This window comes from Triturus cristatus, chromosome 3_1, assembly GCF_964204655.1.
Source record: "Triturus cristatus chromosome 3_1, aTriCri1.1, whole genome shotgun sequence".
Taxonomy (NCBI): Eukaryota; Metazoa; Chordata; class Amphibia; order Caudata; family Salamandridae; genus Triturus; species Triturus cristatus.
Genome location: NC_140583.1, coordinates 381,089,633 through 381,106,511, shown reverse-complemented (window position 1 = coordinate 381,106,511; position 16,879 = coordinate 381,089,633). Strand labels below are relative to the sequence as shown.

General features: G+C 47.9%; 1 protein-coding gene across 3 annotated transcripts in view; it reads right to left on the bottom strand.

The window, feature by feature from the left end:
• The window catches only part of WDR72 (WD repeat domain 72), a 1,103,881-nt gene that overhangs the window by 1,075,112 nt on the left and 11,890 nt on the right, over positions 1 to 16,879 (bottom strand). Inside the window, exon 1 of one of the 3 annotated variants that reach the window (XM_085644162.1) lies at positions 9,113 to 9,227. The exons of the other annotated variants lie outside the window; for them this stretch is intronic. The gene's annotated coding sequence lies outside the window, so the exon portion shown is untranslated. Of the gene's footprint in view, positions 1 to 9,112; positions 9,228 to 16,879 lie in introns of those variants that run through there. 3 annotated transcript variants of the gene reach the window in all.

Sequence of the window (16,879 nt, the reverse complement as noted above, 5' to 3'; positions counted from 1 at the left end):
CAAGATAAATAAAAGAAAGAGCCCACTCAAGGCAGCAGTGGAAGGACACAACTCATCCCATGAAAGCACTAAGACCGAAATTCTCCTCTCTCAGGACTAACAAGAATCGGGAGGAAAGACACAAACAAGAGCAACACGCTGACAAAAGCACACTCTAGTTATATGTAATGTATTGCAAGCAATAGGTCTGTGACACACAGCTAAAGCGGTCAGTAGTCAAGACTTAGAAATAGCCATGAGGTGTTGGAAAAAAAAAAAAAAATCGCACAGCTGGACAGTTTTTCGTTTTTTATATTTCCAAGAAACAAACCTTGTGTTCGAGTTTTGATTCTGTGAAACAAAAAAAAATAGGCAGACTGAGACCGCATGATTTGGAAGACAGAACGGCATTACATTTTCGCTAAAAGTTGTATGCTGTATCTGTGGGACCATGTACTCCGCGTGTTGCCACTGCAACAGACATTTGGCTTTTCAACATACAGAAAGCCTATTTGTGATGTTTGGCCTCTTGCACAAGGTTAATAAAGCCCACTTGATCTGCAACAGCAGGTGAATCAGAACTACGTACGGACTAAATTTAAATCACATGGCGTAATTCGCCTTATGATGTGCAATTCTCAAAATTACACTATCACCGCACGTAATTTTATATCATTCGTGGTAAAAAAGATACTGCAAAAATGCCCATTGTAAAAATATACCAGAAATGCAAAGTAACAACAGAATGCGAGCCACTGTTTTTTTTTGGGTGCTTTTGCTTAAAGCGTCCTTGTGAAATAAATTGAGAAGAGGACTTATTTCAAACTACAATATAACATGAAATGAGAATATGCATTTCACATAATTATGCATGATTTTGCTGAAATTTCACATAATTATGCAAAAGCAAATAATGTGAGTTTTGCACACCCCTAAACAGAACTTGTATTCCTTTGACTTATTGCTTGTCCCAGCTCCTTATAAAGGAGTTTGTGTGTTGCAGGATCGAGGTTTCCAGGAAGGAGGCCTGGTTTAATGTTAGCTGGAATTTGTAGAGTCACTACTGTAATAAGTCAGCATTGTAGTGTTTGGCCTCAGCGTGGGCCTGATGTGGCGCACACATGCGGTCAGAGCAGGAGTGGTCCGGGCGTGGCAATAAAGGGAGGCGTGGTCGCAAGAGGCCAGTCTCTGTCTAACTACAATACTGTGTGGGTGTCATTATTATTCTGATGCACATGCTCAGCCTACGTTCAGCATAGGCCCCAAGTTGCCCCAAGTGCCCCACACCACACTGGTGACGAGTGCGGAGCCGGACTCATGCTCCTGCACGCACCACTGTGACACTGACAGCGCGCCCTCATTACTGTGCGTATGGAGAAAACACAGAAAAGAGTGGACATTGCCATTTGTCTCCGCGCCTGGCGCCGCACTGAATCTCAGCAGAGGAGGTGCCCGCGTGACCATCGACGCTCCCCGGACAATCAGTGGGCTGCTAGTTAGAGCGTGACTTCCCCTGCATAAGCTAGAGGACCGCCCCTGCACATCCTTGTCCAGAGGAGTGCCAGAGGCCCCACCACACTGCCCAACATGTGGGCGATTGGCTCAAGGCCCTACCTCCCATGACCAGGAATGAGACACTGAAGTGAGTGCCTGGGAGCTTGAGAAAGGAGAAAAAAAAGGGAACAAACAAAGAGCAGCAGATGCCCCAGCTGAGCACACCCTGCATCACAGACATCAGGGGAAAGAAGAAGACGCCTGGAAGAATCTCTCCGATTCCCCACGTGTGGACACACACCAACACCACCAGCCAACACCTACAACACCAATTCAAGCCACCACTACGAGACAGGTGCACCACACCAGGAGGAAGGAATGGGAGACCCCCAGCCAAATGAGGACCAGCAACCCACACGCGTGATCACTCAACACCCTCTAACAGGGGTCTTACCCCCATTCAATGAAGCAGCTGACCCCACCACCGCATCCCCGTGATGGAAAACGTGGATAGGGTAGCTTGAGAATTATTTTATAGCAAAAAGGGAAGAAGACTGAGCTGTGAAACGGTCATTAATGCTTCACTATGCAGGGGAGGAGGTGTACCTCCTGCTCAAACAACTCCCGAACACTGGTACAGCCACAGACTACGAAGCTGCTGTAGCAGCGCTCAACGCGCATTTTGACCCACAGCTGAACCCCGATTTCTAACGGTTCAAGCTGCACCAGGCCCGGCAGAAGGAAGGGAAATCTATTGATGCATTCTACACACGACTGAGAGAACTACCTGGCACCTACATCATGGACGACTGGGCCACTGAAGAAATTCGAGCCCAAATCATCCAGGGCATCCGCAGCACAACAGCTGCGTAGGCTGATACCAAGACAGCCAATTATACCCCTCAACAATACACAGGACACACGACCTCTAGGCAGCCAGAGCCGATGAAATGGATCTAGACTTGATGCGGCCACCAGAGAAGCACACAACTGTCAAGATGGAAAAGGTTGATGCAGTAAGGACACGAGACAGAGGGAACAGGCCACAAGGCCGTCAAACCACAACCCTGAAAGGCCAATGTGGGTATTGCGGACGTGAGGAACACCCACCCCATGCATGCCCCGCCTGGAGCAGGACATGCTCAAATTGTGGCATTCCAAACCATTTTGCGTCAGTCTGTTGGATGAGAAGCCAATACAAGGATGGAAAGGGGGGAGAAGTCTATCTGAAAACTGGTGCACCAACTATCGAGCGTCTCACTGGCAACATTGAGCAGTGCAAAACAAACCCAACAGGTGACCTACCAAGTAGAATACACATAAACAGAGGATGATGAAGCCAAGACGTACCTGGTGTCCTTCACCAAAGAACTGAAAAGAAGGAGATGACCACAGCCCATGTGCACCGGATCCGAGGTGAGGGCGGCCATTGATACGGGGGCCTCCGTAAATGTCATGGGGGTACAGCAATACCACAAGTTGTGACCCAAGAAGGAATTAACACCATCAAAAACAAAGATTTTTGAGTATGGGAGCGACTCACCCCTACCGTTGTGAGGGAACATGACCGTACCAATGCGGTAGGAGGAAAATGAGATATTCACAGTCATCCATGGCATCCACCAAGAGGCCGATACACTGATCAGTAGCCACACAGCCGAAGACCTAGGCCTGGTGACGGTTGCGAGAAGCGTACGAGCGAACCAGATAGAAGAACTGCTGGACCAGTTCGCGAACTTGTTCAAAGGCCTGGGATGCATCAAGAGGGCCCCAATAAAGCTCCATATCGACCAAGCGATTGCCCCAACAGCCTTGCGCCACAGACGGATCCCTTTCCACCTACGACCGCTTGTTGAGCAAGAACTCCAAAAACTGGAGGAACAAGCAGTCATCAAATAGGTGTCAGGAACAACTCGGCAGGTGTCACCTATGGTGATAACGGAGAAGCCAGAGCAGCCAGGGAAAATGTTATTATGTATAGATATGGACCACATAGTGGCGGACGTGAACGGATCCCATTAGTTTTCAAAATTGGATTTGAACTCCGGATATCACCAGCTGGTTTTGGATAAGGCGAGCAGATACAGCACTACATTCAGCACCCACCTGGGGCTACGTCGCTATAAACGCCTCAACTTTGTGATATCCTCGGCAGAGGAGGTGTTCCAGGATGCAGTGAGAGAGATACTGATGGGCCTACCTGGAGTGCTGAATGTAAGTGATGATATCCTCAGCCACCGCAGATGAACACTATCAGCCCCGGAGAGCCACGCTAAAGTGACTTCAGGAACATGGTGTCCACACAGGGATAAATGTATTTTCTTCCAGAGGAAGATAGAACTCTTCGGCTACCTTTTCAATCAGGAGGTAATACAGGTGGACCCGCAGAAGTCCCAAGCTATAAAGGATGCACCACCCCTGTCAACGGTATCGGAAGTCTGAAGTTTCCTTGGGATGGCCACCTACTGCGGCCAATTCATCCCAGATCTGGCCACCATAGCAGAACCCCTCCGGAACCTCACACGAGCCGATGCCATGTGGAAGTTGGGGAATCAAGAGTGCCCTCCTCGACCACACCACATTGGTATACTTCATCCTGAAAAACGCAGAGAGCTCATTGTGGAGGCAAGCCTGGTAGGCCTTGGAGCAGTGCTCACCCAAGAGCAGGAACCAGGAAGGTGGGCCGCGTTGGCCTACGCCAGCAAATCCCTCTCGCCCACAGAAAAACACTATGCACAAATCAAGCAGGAAGCCCTGGCTATCAGATGGACGTGCCGGCATTTCCATCTGTATGTCTGTGGCAACCCGTTCAAGGTCATCACGGACCACCAGCCGTTGGTGCCGCTGTTTATGGGATCGGTGCCTCACCCACCCCCACAAATTGAACGATGGGCCATCGGACTCCAACAGTACGAGATGGAGGTAGTGCACCGGCCTGGTGCCCAAAATCCAGCCAACCTCCTCTCTCGGCACCCTCCCCCAAGGGACACGCAAGAAGAGGATAAATAAGTTGAAACACTAGAGGCCAATCTGAACATGATATCGACAATTACCTGTCCAAAGGCACTAACCCTGATGGAGATTATGGCAGCTGTCAAACTTGACCCAGTCCTCACCAAAGTACACTGCGTGGTCCAAGGGGGCAGTTGGAATCGATTCCTGCAGACGGCTGATCACTGGACGGGGAAGACAAGGACTACCTCACAAAAATGTGGAGGATCAGGCATGAACTGAGTGTCACCCAGGACGGGTTTTTGCTATGAAGGTCCTGTATCATCATCCCTGCCACACTATAACACCAAGCAACCCAGCTGGCCCACAGGGGACACCAGGGGATGGAAAAGATGAAGGCCAGGATGCGGGAGAAAGTTTGGTTCCTGGGACTTGAAGGACGAGTGGAGGAGATGGTGAGAAAATGCCCAGCATGCCAGTTGACCAGTGCGTCGGAACGACACGCACCTATCCATACTGAAGAACATGGAAAGGAGCCGTGGGAGAAAGTAAGCATCGACTTCGGGAGCTTCCCAGATGGACATGATGGACACTTTCGCCAAATATCCAATGGTCGAAATCATCACCTCCATTGTGTTTGCAGGGATTGCCCCGATACTAGAAGAGATGTTCGGAATGTTTGGGTATCCCGGCGAGATCAAAAAGTGACAACGGGCCCCCCTTTCAGGGAGGAGAATTCCACGACTTCATGCAGCATCATGGGGTACAACACCGCCGCATCACTCCGCAATGGCCACAGGCTAACGGAGAGATTGAGAGGTTCATGGGGACTCTCAACAAAGCTCTGCACATCGCTGTGTCTGAAAATGCACACCGTGAATGCCACCTACAATTATTCCTGCGGGATTATAGAAGCACACCGCATAGCACCATGCGCCAGGCCCCGTGGGCGCTAATGTTTAATGAACCCTGCCGGGACACTATCCCTGCCTGCCCAAGATGGATCCCACCTCTGTATAACAAGAATGAAGCCCTAAGGAGAAGGGAAGAGCAGAATCAAAGAGCCAGTCGCAGAAGGGGGTCCGGCCCCGTGTTCTGAATCAAGGAGATCGAGTAATAATGCAAGACTGGAGTCAAGGAGGAAAGTTTTGGACCCCGTATGAACAAGGATACTGAACGGTGGTGGCTATCAAAAGGACCATGGTTACTGCGGAGAAGAATGAAGAGGACGTAACTAGAAACATCTTGTGGTTCTAGAGAGTGAACGAAACCACAGGTGAAGAAGGGGAAGCGCCCGCAGGAAGAGCAGAAGAAGAATATCCTTGGCCAGAAGATCTAAGCACCCTGCCAAACGCAGACCCCAGGAGATCGAGGGTAGCCCATCAGGAAGCTACTGAGGTCTCCCCTGACTCAAGGAGGACAAGCAGGATCATCGGCAACGCCAACTGCTTGAACCCCGGGGAGGGGCTCCCACCCCCAGTACTGGCTGAGAGACAATCCTGCTCCTGACTCAGACTTTGTGTGTTGAGTGAGCTGGCCCACCAAGAGGAAGAAGAAAAAGGACTGAGTTAAGATGGGATGTAATAAGTCAGCATTGTAGTGTTTGGCCTCAGCATGGGCCGGATGTGGCTCACCCACGCGCTTGGACCAGGCGTGGTAATAAAGGGAGGTGTGGTCGAAAGAGACTAGTCTCCGGCTAACTACGATACTGTGTGGGTGTCATTATTTCTGCCGCACATGCCCAGCCTGCGTGTTTGAGTTTGAGTTTTAAAATACTTGTAAAGTGCTCGTACACCTGCGGTTTCTTGGCGCTACTGCTAACCAGATCCAGGGCCAAAAGATGGGGGAGACAGCTGGGGATTTAATCAAAGAATTTTGTGAACAGATGGGCTTTGAGATGTTTGCGAAATTGCGGGTACAGGGAAATGGATCGCAGAGCTAGGGGAAAGGAGTTCCAGAGGATCGGGGCAAGGGTAGCAAATTTCAAACCACCCCACTTCTTTGTCCGATAGCGTGGGATAGTGAGGAGGGACTGAGACGAGGAGCGGAGTTCGCTAGTGGGTACATAGGGGGTGATCTCTGAGGAGATAAATGCTGGAGCCAGGTCCAGTCGGGCCAAAAAGGTGATGGAGGCGAGCTTGAATTGGATACGGGCTTGCACAGGGAGCCAGTGCAGGGATTTCAAGAGGGGGGAGGAACGGTGAAATTTGGGAAGATTGAAGACCAGGCGGGCCGCCTGGTTTTGTATCTGCTGCAAACGCCGTAAGCTATATGCAGGGATACCTGCATATAGGGCGTTGCCGTAGTCCAGGCGGGAGACCACCATGGCTAAAATGATGAGTTTGAGAGCTGAGAAGGTGAAGAAACGGGACACCCTGCGTATAATGCGCAGTGAAAGGAAAGAGGAAGATACCACAGAGCTAACCTGAGAGTGAAGGGTGAGTTGAGAGTTCAGTTTTATGCCTAGGGTTTTAACAGAGGTAGAGGGTTCCGGAGAGGGGCCAAGAGAAGGGGGCGTTCAGTATAGGCCCCCAGTTGCCCCCAAGTGCTCCACACTACAACTACTTGAGCTTCTGTTTACTCCTTTGAGAGCCTTAAGACCGTAGCTCAAATTTCCCTCAGAAATAAAGACAACGGGAGAAGTAGAGGGAACTAAAAATAACACGTTTATTACTTCATGGTAATCCCCATTAGCCTCAGCCCTGCCGTTGCTTCTTGCAATCATTACTCCCTACTACCCTTCCGCAATCCGACCCAGTATGGCTGGACTTTTTAGTTCAGATGTTTTTAGATGAAATTACAGTAATATTCAAGCTTGGAGTTTTGGTCAGTGACAGAGTGTTCAAGTCATACTTTTGGAAAACCTTCAGTGGTTTGTGAACTAGGAATGACATCTGTATTCAGCTAATGCCTGTAGTCGTAGAGACAGGCTAATTGAATACATTGGACCCTGAAGCTCGATGCGCACTATTTTATAGATGCTCCTCATAATAATTGAAAATGGTTTGGTGTCTATGGGCGAGTTTGCTTGAAGTAAGGGATCTCGTACAACGCCTGCAACCTTGCTTTTTCTCATCTTCAAGCCTTTCATCTACGAGGTCATTCATCAAGCCTACTTATCAGCACTCTGCTACATATGCTGTTGGGTGCAGAACTACAAATTTAGTTCTTGAATGTAGGAGGTATACCTGCCATCACTAAACCAAAAAAAAATATATTTATATATTAGTGTTTTAGTATCTCACTTTTGTCCTCATATAAGAATCTGGGCAGTTTTGCCTGATCCCCCATGGCCCATACTGGCTGGTTTAGTACTGCTGGGTAGTTGTAGGAAATTGGGTTTGTAGTAAGGACTCCCTTAATACGTACATACATTGTTAAGTTAGCATAACCACGTTAGATGTTAGAAAGCCATCTTGCTGCTTTTGCGCACGACACTGCGTTCACATGTTATTGCTTAAACAAACTGCTGACTCGAGCTTTGCCTCACACGAGAGCAATCTGTTGTTACCATCCAGAGCTCTGCGCAGCGACCTTGGTCTGTACATGATGTGACAAACAGTCTGGGTTGTTAGACAATGCATGTTTTCCACTCTAGGTTGATCGACCCACTATTTAGCCATAACACACAGGCAGCTGCAAAATACCTGAAAGTTGGTGCTTTTAATGTTACAGCCCTCATGTTTAATATTCAGACCGAAGACGAGCCTTCCTGCGAGAAGACTCCTGATGCTCCTGTGATGTGATTTCACTAAGCTGATCTTTGAGGTATGGGGTCCCCTATTCAAGCCTAAGAGACCTTCTATTAGCATAATAATAATATTAGCTTCTTAGTAAAGGGAAGGTGGTAGTATCCACTGTCATTATAACATGATCACCCCTTTTATATTCTATGGTATTGTAACGATGCTGATGGTTTTGATTTTAATCATTTGTCTGCTTGTATTAGCCAAAGTACTGCATCTTAGGACACGTGGTCTATAAAAATAAACTCTTTTTATTTTCACCGTGTCTCTGTTGATTCTTGTTGTGGACTGATGTGAGAATAATATACGAACAGGTATTTCCGATTCCCACCATTCCTGAGAGTACACTGAGTAGCTTGTTCTGGGTTGTCTTTTCATTGGGATCGCCGAGCTAAATCTCGGATAACGAATGGGACACTTATGCTAGCCGGATACTGGGTTCTGGGTTCTGAGGTGAGTTTCTGGTACACCACAATTCACTGAGGTCCTGGGGTTCTACGCATAGTTCTGTATATAAGCAGAATCCCTGCAACAGGTTACTGGTTGAGGGGGGTGAAACCCTACTCAAGCAGCAACCACAATCCTTGCCAGGGTGAAGCACAAGGAAATCCCAAATTAACCGGTGCTCAACCCTCTATTAGCTTGGCAGAGAGCAGTCAGGCTTGAGTTAGAGGGAATGTGTAAAGCATTTATACAACACTTCAAATAAAGTCACTTGTAATATAAATCAAGACCAAAATGACAGAAATCCCATCAGTAGAACCAGAGATATGCAATTTTAAACATTTCAGTGAAAACAGCCACAAAAAGCACAAAGTACAAACTGTGGATATCTGGTTGCACCAGACTGGGACAAAGCCACAAGTTCTGCCTGACCGCAAAGGAGCACGGGCCAGACATAGGGACAAAGGAACCCTGTTAGGCAAGCTGTACAAGAGTACCTTCAATTCTGATTACGGAGCATTGTGAGGAACTTCTCCGAGGATGCAGGGCAGTCAAGTCGATGCATCCATTCTGATGAGCTGCGATGCTGCAATGCGGGGTCCTGCATCATCATCTAGGAGCCCATCGATGAGGGCTTGCGAGGTGAAGTCCAGGGTCAAGGATGAGTTGCACAGTCAAGGTGAGAAGTATGTTCCGAAGAGCTGCGATACGACAATGCAAAAGACACACAATTGATGGACGGAATGCAGAACAAATCAAAACATTCACCCCCAGTCAAGAGATCTGGATTAAATAAATCATTCTTTTGCTCACTATGCCACCCCAGTTTAGACCTGGCCATATAAAAATCAGTTTTGACCCTGTGCCTCATGGGAACAGTACAGCCCCAACTGCCAAGCCAGATCCTCCGTGTACCAGAAACAAGCATCCTAGGACCGGTTTCAGGGTTTCACCCCTCATCAGCCAGGATAGCTTGAGTCCAGTGGCACAGTGAGCAATGCAACAACGTACAATGTCGAAGAAGCTGTTGACGAGAGCTTTATGATGAAAGTGCCTGTGTCAGGGAAGCTGGTTCTAATGCCGGTTGCAAAGTTGATGGGGAGTCCTTCAGCTGAGAGAATCCTCGCAGCAGAGGCACTACGTCGGTTCTGCTCTGCATTCAACTGTGCAGTAGGTGATACATCCATTCTGCTGGGTTCCAGATGGGCCAGCAGAGCATCTTTAGACCTACATCCAAGGGTCAAGGTCTGTGGTGGCACCACTTGGCAGAGAAGGACTCACAGATGTCAGGGCCCAGGTGCTGGGTTCAAGGTTGTTGGAGCCTTCCGTCCCTGAGGCTCTAGTCAGGAGGCCAGCTAACAAGCCTTTGGAGTCACTCCGAGATCCTGTATTTAACTGATGCTGTTACAATCCTTCTCATCCATGCAAAAAGGCAACAGACAGAAGGCCAGCACAGAAGGGCAGCAATCCTTCGGAGCAGCAGTACAGCAGAGTGAAGTCCTTTCAGTAGCACAGCAGTCCTTCTTCCTGGCAGAGTATTCGGAGATCTAGAAGTGTGCTGTAGAGTTGGTGTGCGAGGTCTATTATTTACACCTAGGCCTTCCTTAAGAAGTGGGAAATGCTTCTAGAGGTTTCCCTTTGAAGTCCACAGGCTTCCTGCCTTCCATGCCCTGGCTCGAGTCTAACTACAAGGGGTATACAGTCCTTTGTGGGGAGGCAGAACACAGCCTAAGTGTAAGTGGGCTGTGCACAGCTCCTGCCTCCCATCCTGCCAGTGATGGTCCATTCAAAAACAACAATTGATGGACAGAATGCAGCATAGTGTCATTCATCCTCCTCAGTAATGAGATCTTGGGCCTAAATCCATCGTTGTTTTTCTTCCCATGCCATTCCAGTTTGAACCCAGCCATATGCAAATCAGTCTTGATCCTGCGCCCAATGGGAACAGTCCAGCCTGAACTGCCAGACCAGGTCCTCCCTGGACTTCAAACAAGCATCCTAGGACTGGTTTCGTGGTTTCGCCCCTCATCAGCCAGGATAGCTTGACTCCAGTGGCATGGAGAGCACGGTACCCACGTCTGGGCATACCCGTCCCACTCTAGGTGACAAATGCAAAACCAACAATTGATGGACAGAATGCAGCACAATGTCATACATTCACCCCAGTACAATGATGGCCCATCCAGCCATACTTCAGCTCGCCATTGTGTGTGGCTGTCTAAGAGGAATGCACAAACCCATCTCTCAACTACACCCAGTCATGTGACCCAGAGACAGGCTGCAGCAACCAAATGGCAATGTCAGGAAAATGCCAACTTTCTAAAAGTGACTCTTCAACATTTTTATTTTAAAAAAGACTTCACCATGAGCTAGGATTTTTAGTTACAAATCCAAAGATACCAAACATGAACTGCTTATCTGTCACCATTTAGAAATTACACTTATCGAATGTAATAAGGTAACTCCAATGCTATCCTATGGGAGAGGTAAGCTCTCCAATAGTGAAAAATGAACTTAAGGGTTTTTCACTACCAAGACATGTAAAACTTAAAACTGGTTGTCCTACTTAGTAAATATATTACACCCTGTCCTATGAGCTGTTTAGGGCCTACCTATTGATAATTTATATGGATTAAAAGGAAGTTTTAGGCCGGGCAAATGGTTTACTTTGCTTGGTCAAATTGGCAGCTGTTGCAAATTCATCCTTGTTCCCTGGGCACCCCATTTTTTTCTGACTGGCCCTGGTGGTAGCAGACTTTGAATGCCCTTGGGCTCTGCCTAACAGGTCCAGGTCCAGTGCTATGCTGAAAACACACTTTGAATACAACTAGGATCCACTATGGGTTAGGGTACCCCTATTATTGACATGACACCCCCATAAGGCCCTAGTACATAATAGGGCAGGAGTATTAAAACTACCCTTCTCCCGTATATAATAGGGCATGACAGTTTAGAGGCCAGTAGTCATGTGCATGTGTGCACAGCTGAGGCCTGAGGTCAATTTAAAAGCAGCCCTGTGCTGCAGGGCTGCTTTTAAAATGTTAATTGTGTCTAAACTCGACTTTATATTTGATATTTTGCCACATTCAGGTCCCCCAGTGTCTCCCCTAGGTATACCGGGTTGGTGGTCAGGTACTTTTAATGAGGGCCCTAATAAAATAGTTTTTATAAGCTCTGGGGTTATTGAAATTGCACAGTTCACTTCCCCCATTGTAGTAAGGTGCTTTCCAGGATTGACTTTTGTGCTTGGAGCACTGTGGAGTGAGGATCTGCAATATTTTTACATATTCAGATCCTCTAGAGTCCCTCCTAGGTGTTTCAGGAGTGTGGGGTCCCATAGATATCGGTAGGGACCTTATAAAATATGCTTTATAAGCCCTGGTTTTGGAGAAATTGCCCAGTTCAATTTCCCCTTTGCAGATCACCAACCACATAGTTGGGGATCTGCAAAGGCATTCAGTTATTAACTAATAACTGACGCTAGGCTTTGCAGACAAATTTCATTCAAAGACTCTGGAGAATGGTATTGATAAATCCAACAATATGCCGTTGTTGAATTTATCCTTAAAGGTACAGAAAGTAAGTTATAAGAAGTTCTTGTCTGTAAGACACAAATCAGCATTCCAGTGATCTGCCCTGATTGGTCAGAGTTAATTGGATTAGCCAGGCTGCTTTGATGAAGTGATAAGTGGCACTTGGGGTGAAGAGCTCTTCTGGGAGGAGAGGTTTCTGCTGCATAGGAATACCAGAGAAAGGGGGAGGGGTCGTAAACCATGAGCTTCTTAGGTCCAGGGGAAAAGCAGAGAAAGCCAGTTCCATATCTGCTCACCCACTCTGAACCCAGCCAAATGGCAGGCTTAAGGAAGGAATGTGAAGATGCCAGGGGGAGGAAGACTATGGAGATGAGCCATCCTGGAGGTTGGTTTAGCCAGCTCTTGCCTCTCTGCTGACACTTCACCATATTGAATTTTGGCAAAATCGTGCTTTCTGGGAGACCATTGTGCCACACTTTGGAGGAAATGGTCATGCACTGGGATGTTGCCCTACATCTCATTGGGCAGGGGTGCCCTCCCGTTTAACCCTAGAGAACAATGACTTGGTATCTGAGAGGGGCAGACCCTCTCAAATCTGCTGCTTGAAACTACATAAGAAGAAGGGTCTGTAGTGTCATGCTGGACACGTTCTAGTGTCTCAGCAGATAACTGTATTGCCAGCCACCCCCTCGAGGGCTGGACACCCTTGCATCTCACACCCATCTACCACAGGCAACACGAGTGACGTGACCCTGCAAATAAAAGGTACAGGGTGCACATGCTCGTGGTCAGTTAATCAGTATATCCACTGCCTCTGTGTCACTTATTTTACTATCTTGTGGACCTAAGGCCCACAACACTAGGAGGTCCATGCTGGAAGTATGGTTGTGCCCCATCCATGCCCTGCACTCTGACTGGCTGCACCTGTTGCACATGCTGGAACTACAGCCCTGGGGATCAAAGCGGCTTCAAAGGGACTGAAGAGTGGACTGCCTACAAAATAAAGGTTAACAGAGCTCACCTCACCTCGTTCCGCAAGCTCCTAAAAACCTGTCTGTTCTAGCTCTTCCTTTGCTTTGCTCTCCGTTTGCTCTCTGTCCGCAGCGCTGGGAGGCCTCCGGGTAGCCAACGCGCTTTACAAATTTCATTTCATTCATTCACCTGGACCATCACCATTGAGAATCCCCAGCCTGGTGTGACTCCAGTGGATTTGTAAGGGTGTTGTCCAAGTGGATTGTGGGAATTGAAGTACCAAACTTTCAAAGACCATCTTGGAGCTTCCAGATCCTTGGAGTACGATTTTGGCACTTTGGGACCCTCAAAGGAACTTCAGGAAGAAGTTCCTGAAGTTTGGAGAACTTTGGAGCAATTTTGATAAAAAGCCCCATAAGTGGACCGACTTGACCTGCCAGCCAAGCCAGCGATCCTCAACCGCAGCCTGGCCTTCTGTCCAGGTTTGTCCCACTAAAAAACTCCGGAGGTCCGACTTCCAGAATTTTACCGGGAACTGGTGGAAACCAAACCCGGTGAACCCTCACCAAATCCGGCCTGATGAAGAGCATCAAGGGACTCTGCAAGAAAAAGCTCAGTAAAAGTTTCAAAATCTGAAGGTAGAAGAGGTGACCGGAACCAACCGCGAGAGCCAAGCCGCCTACCTTCAACCATAATCCGGCCTGAATTCTTGGTTCATCCTGCTGGAAAGCTTTGCAGGTCTGACTTCCATAAGTTTGACTGAGAGCTTGTTGCAAGGTAAACCAGCAAACCTTCACCAAATCCGGACTGGTGGAGCGCTTTGAGGGACCTTGGGAGAAAAAGCTCCAAAAAGGTTTCCAAGTCAGAAGGTAAAAACGTTGACCGAGGCCTACAATGAGGGAAAGCCGTGCAGTGCTCCATCGCGGTCAGACTGAAACTTTGACTTTATCCCAGTCTAGGGTGACCAGATGTCCCAATAGGCGCTAAAAGTTTCTATGTGCTATATCTTAAAAAATTCCTGTCTCCTGTTCCCTACATTGGATTTTTTTCTTTTTGGTGTCATTCTAACTATATAAATATTTCCTATTTTAATAAAATAGTGTTGGATTTTTACTGTGTGTTGTGCCTTGATTATTTACTGAATTGGTGTTTTTAAATGCTCTACATACCTGTCTCTGAAGTTAAGCCTGGCTGCTCGCGGCCAAGCTACCAAGGGTTGAGCATCAGAACAATTTTCTGAGAGCTATTCTGAGCCCTAAACTGTGTTAGTGGCCTTAACGCCAGTGGTAGACTAGCCTTGGCTGACTACTCGCTAATTTTGCACCCTGAATCCTGCTCTCTAAGGGCTTGTTGGCTTGCCCCTATTCCTTCGGAGGTCTCTGGAACGTCAAAGATCTGCTACAATGGACCCGCACAGTCTACTTGCGACACCTGGAGAGTGGTGCCCTCTTAAGTGCCCATATCGTCTGCTGGATCCTAATAGGTAGTTCGGCGTGAGCGTGGAACTAAGTATTGTAACTGGAGACCAGAGTGCCATGTGCGGTGCCCCAGAAGTCTTGCCTGCAACTAAGGCATGTGGCCCCTGCACCGTGGGGACCTCGACACACATAAGCGTCTTGTTGGTGGTGAGCGGATTCACCAGTTGCAGGATTCAGCGTGGCCCGCTTCGTCGATCGTGCCGCATCTCTATTGTGCGGCACTCCGACTGCATGCTCATTGTGTGTGGTGTCCGATTCACAGATTGCAACCCTCTGAGGTGGGGGCGTAACCCTAGTAATGCCTCATTCTACCACGTATGGCATTGCTAAACTTGTGTCTGTGTGTGTGCGTGACCAGGATTGACTGGTGCGACCATAATCAACATACACTAGGTATTGTCCCTCATTTCCAGGGCGGTATGGACCTTGTGACTTTTCATTGTGTGTGACCGGGATTGTCTGGTGTGACACATATCAACGCACACTGGACGTTGTGCCTCATTTCCATGGAGGTACAGAATTTGCAACTGTTCATTGTCACTGTCCAGGGAGCTGCTGGCTTCTTTTTCTCGCAGCACACTAGAAGTCGCTAGCATTTGTAGAAGGTATGCTTGATAGCATTGTGTGTCTTTTTTTTAAAAAAACCATTTGCCATACTTGTGAAATTCACGCTTTTAGAGTTCAGGACTCTCGTCTAAATATTGGGGGGCATTGATTTTAATATTGTAATCTTGCGGGGCACATTGTTTGTTATTTGCCACAAGGGTCTCTCCGGTCCACCACGGTCCTGTTCATGACCGATTGAGTGGAGAGAGGAAACCCATGACCAGAAGGGCACTAAGCGGGCGCCATTTTGAGAGGTTAACACTCTAGTGATCCACCGCTGAGTCATTTAAATTCACGTCACTTGCAGGCGCGCAGCGGAGCTGCTGGCTTCTTTTTCTCGCAGCACACTAGAAGTCGCTAGCATTTGTAGAAGGTCTGCTTGATAGCATTGTGTGTCTTTTTTAAAAAAAAAACATTTGCCATACTCGTGAAATTCACGCTTTTTAGAATTCAGGACTTTCGTTTAAATATTGGGTTGCATTGATTTTAATATTGTAATCTTGTGGGGGCACATTGTTTATTATTTGCCACAAGGGTCTCTCCGGTCCACCACGGTCCTGTTCATGACCGATTGAGTGGAGAGAGGAAACCCATGACCAGAAGGGCACTAAATGGGCGCCATTTTGGGAGGTTAGCGCTCTAGTGATCCACCGCTGAGTCATTTAAATTCATGTCACTCGCGGGCGCGCAGTGGGCACGCCGCTGGCGCGCCTAAAGCGCGCCTAAGGCAAGCCCGTCTGCACCCGTCCGCGCCAGAACGCTGCCAGCTGACAGAAAACTCTGCTATACCTCGCGCCCCAACAATGTCGCCTCTAACCTATTCAAGGGAGGAGCTGTTGGAGCTGGGGACAAATAGGTTTTGCTTGGTTTGCGAGGGTAGGTTTTGCCTGGATACTGGAGCCTTTAAAAGTTGTTGCCCTTGTTGCAAATGGGCCGTTAGCCAGCCCCAGAAAGCAGCTGGCCCTTGGAATAAATATTGGCCCTTAGGGCTGCAAGCTATCACTAAAACGACCCCTAAGGAAGACTTAAGATAAGATGCCAGACGTCATTTTTCAAGGGCTATACATTAATGCTAGGTCCATATCTAAGCATGCCACGGAAATCTGGGATCTTTTAGATGATCAAAAACCAGACATCTGTTTCTTTACTGAGACATGGCTACACACACATTCCTCTCCCTCTCTAGCTATCACCCTTTCCCTCTGATTACTCAGTAGTAAGGCTGGATAGAATTGGAAAAAGGGGTGGAGGGCAGGCCATTGCGACCCGTTCCACCTTAAATTCAACAGTGCTGGACACAATATCGTCTCCTTTGAGTACCCAGGTACAGAAAACCATCAAAAAACACTGGCCCACATTGACTACATTGAACTCGTGCAAAGAATTACCAATGTTTTCTTTCAAGAAAGGCAAGAATATTAAAGATCATTTAGTGTATTCAGACACCAGTCTCATCCAAGCCAAGGGTACCATTCACAAACTTTGGTCACTTCCCCCATTGACAGGACACTACAAATGTGGAAATAGTGTAGCCTGTAGTTTTGCACTAGAAACTAAATATTTCAGTCATGGCAATACTTAAATCACACTCTGTGATCTAACTAATTGTTCAACACCCAATGTGATCTATTGTATATGGTGTCCATGCGACCTCATATACATAGGCCAGACCACG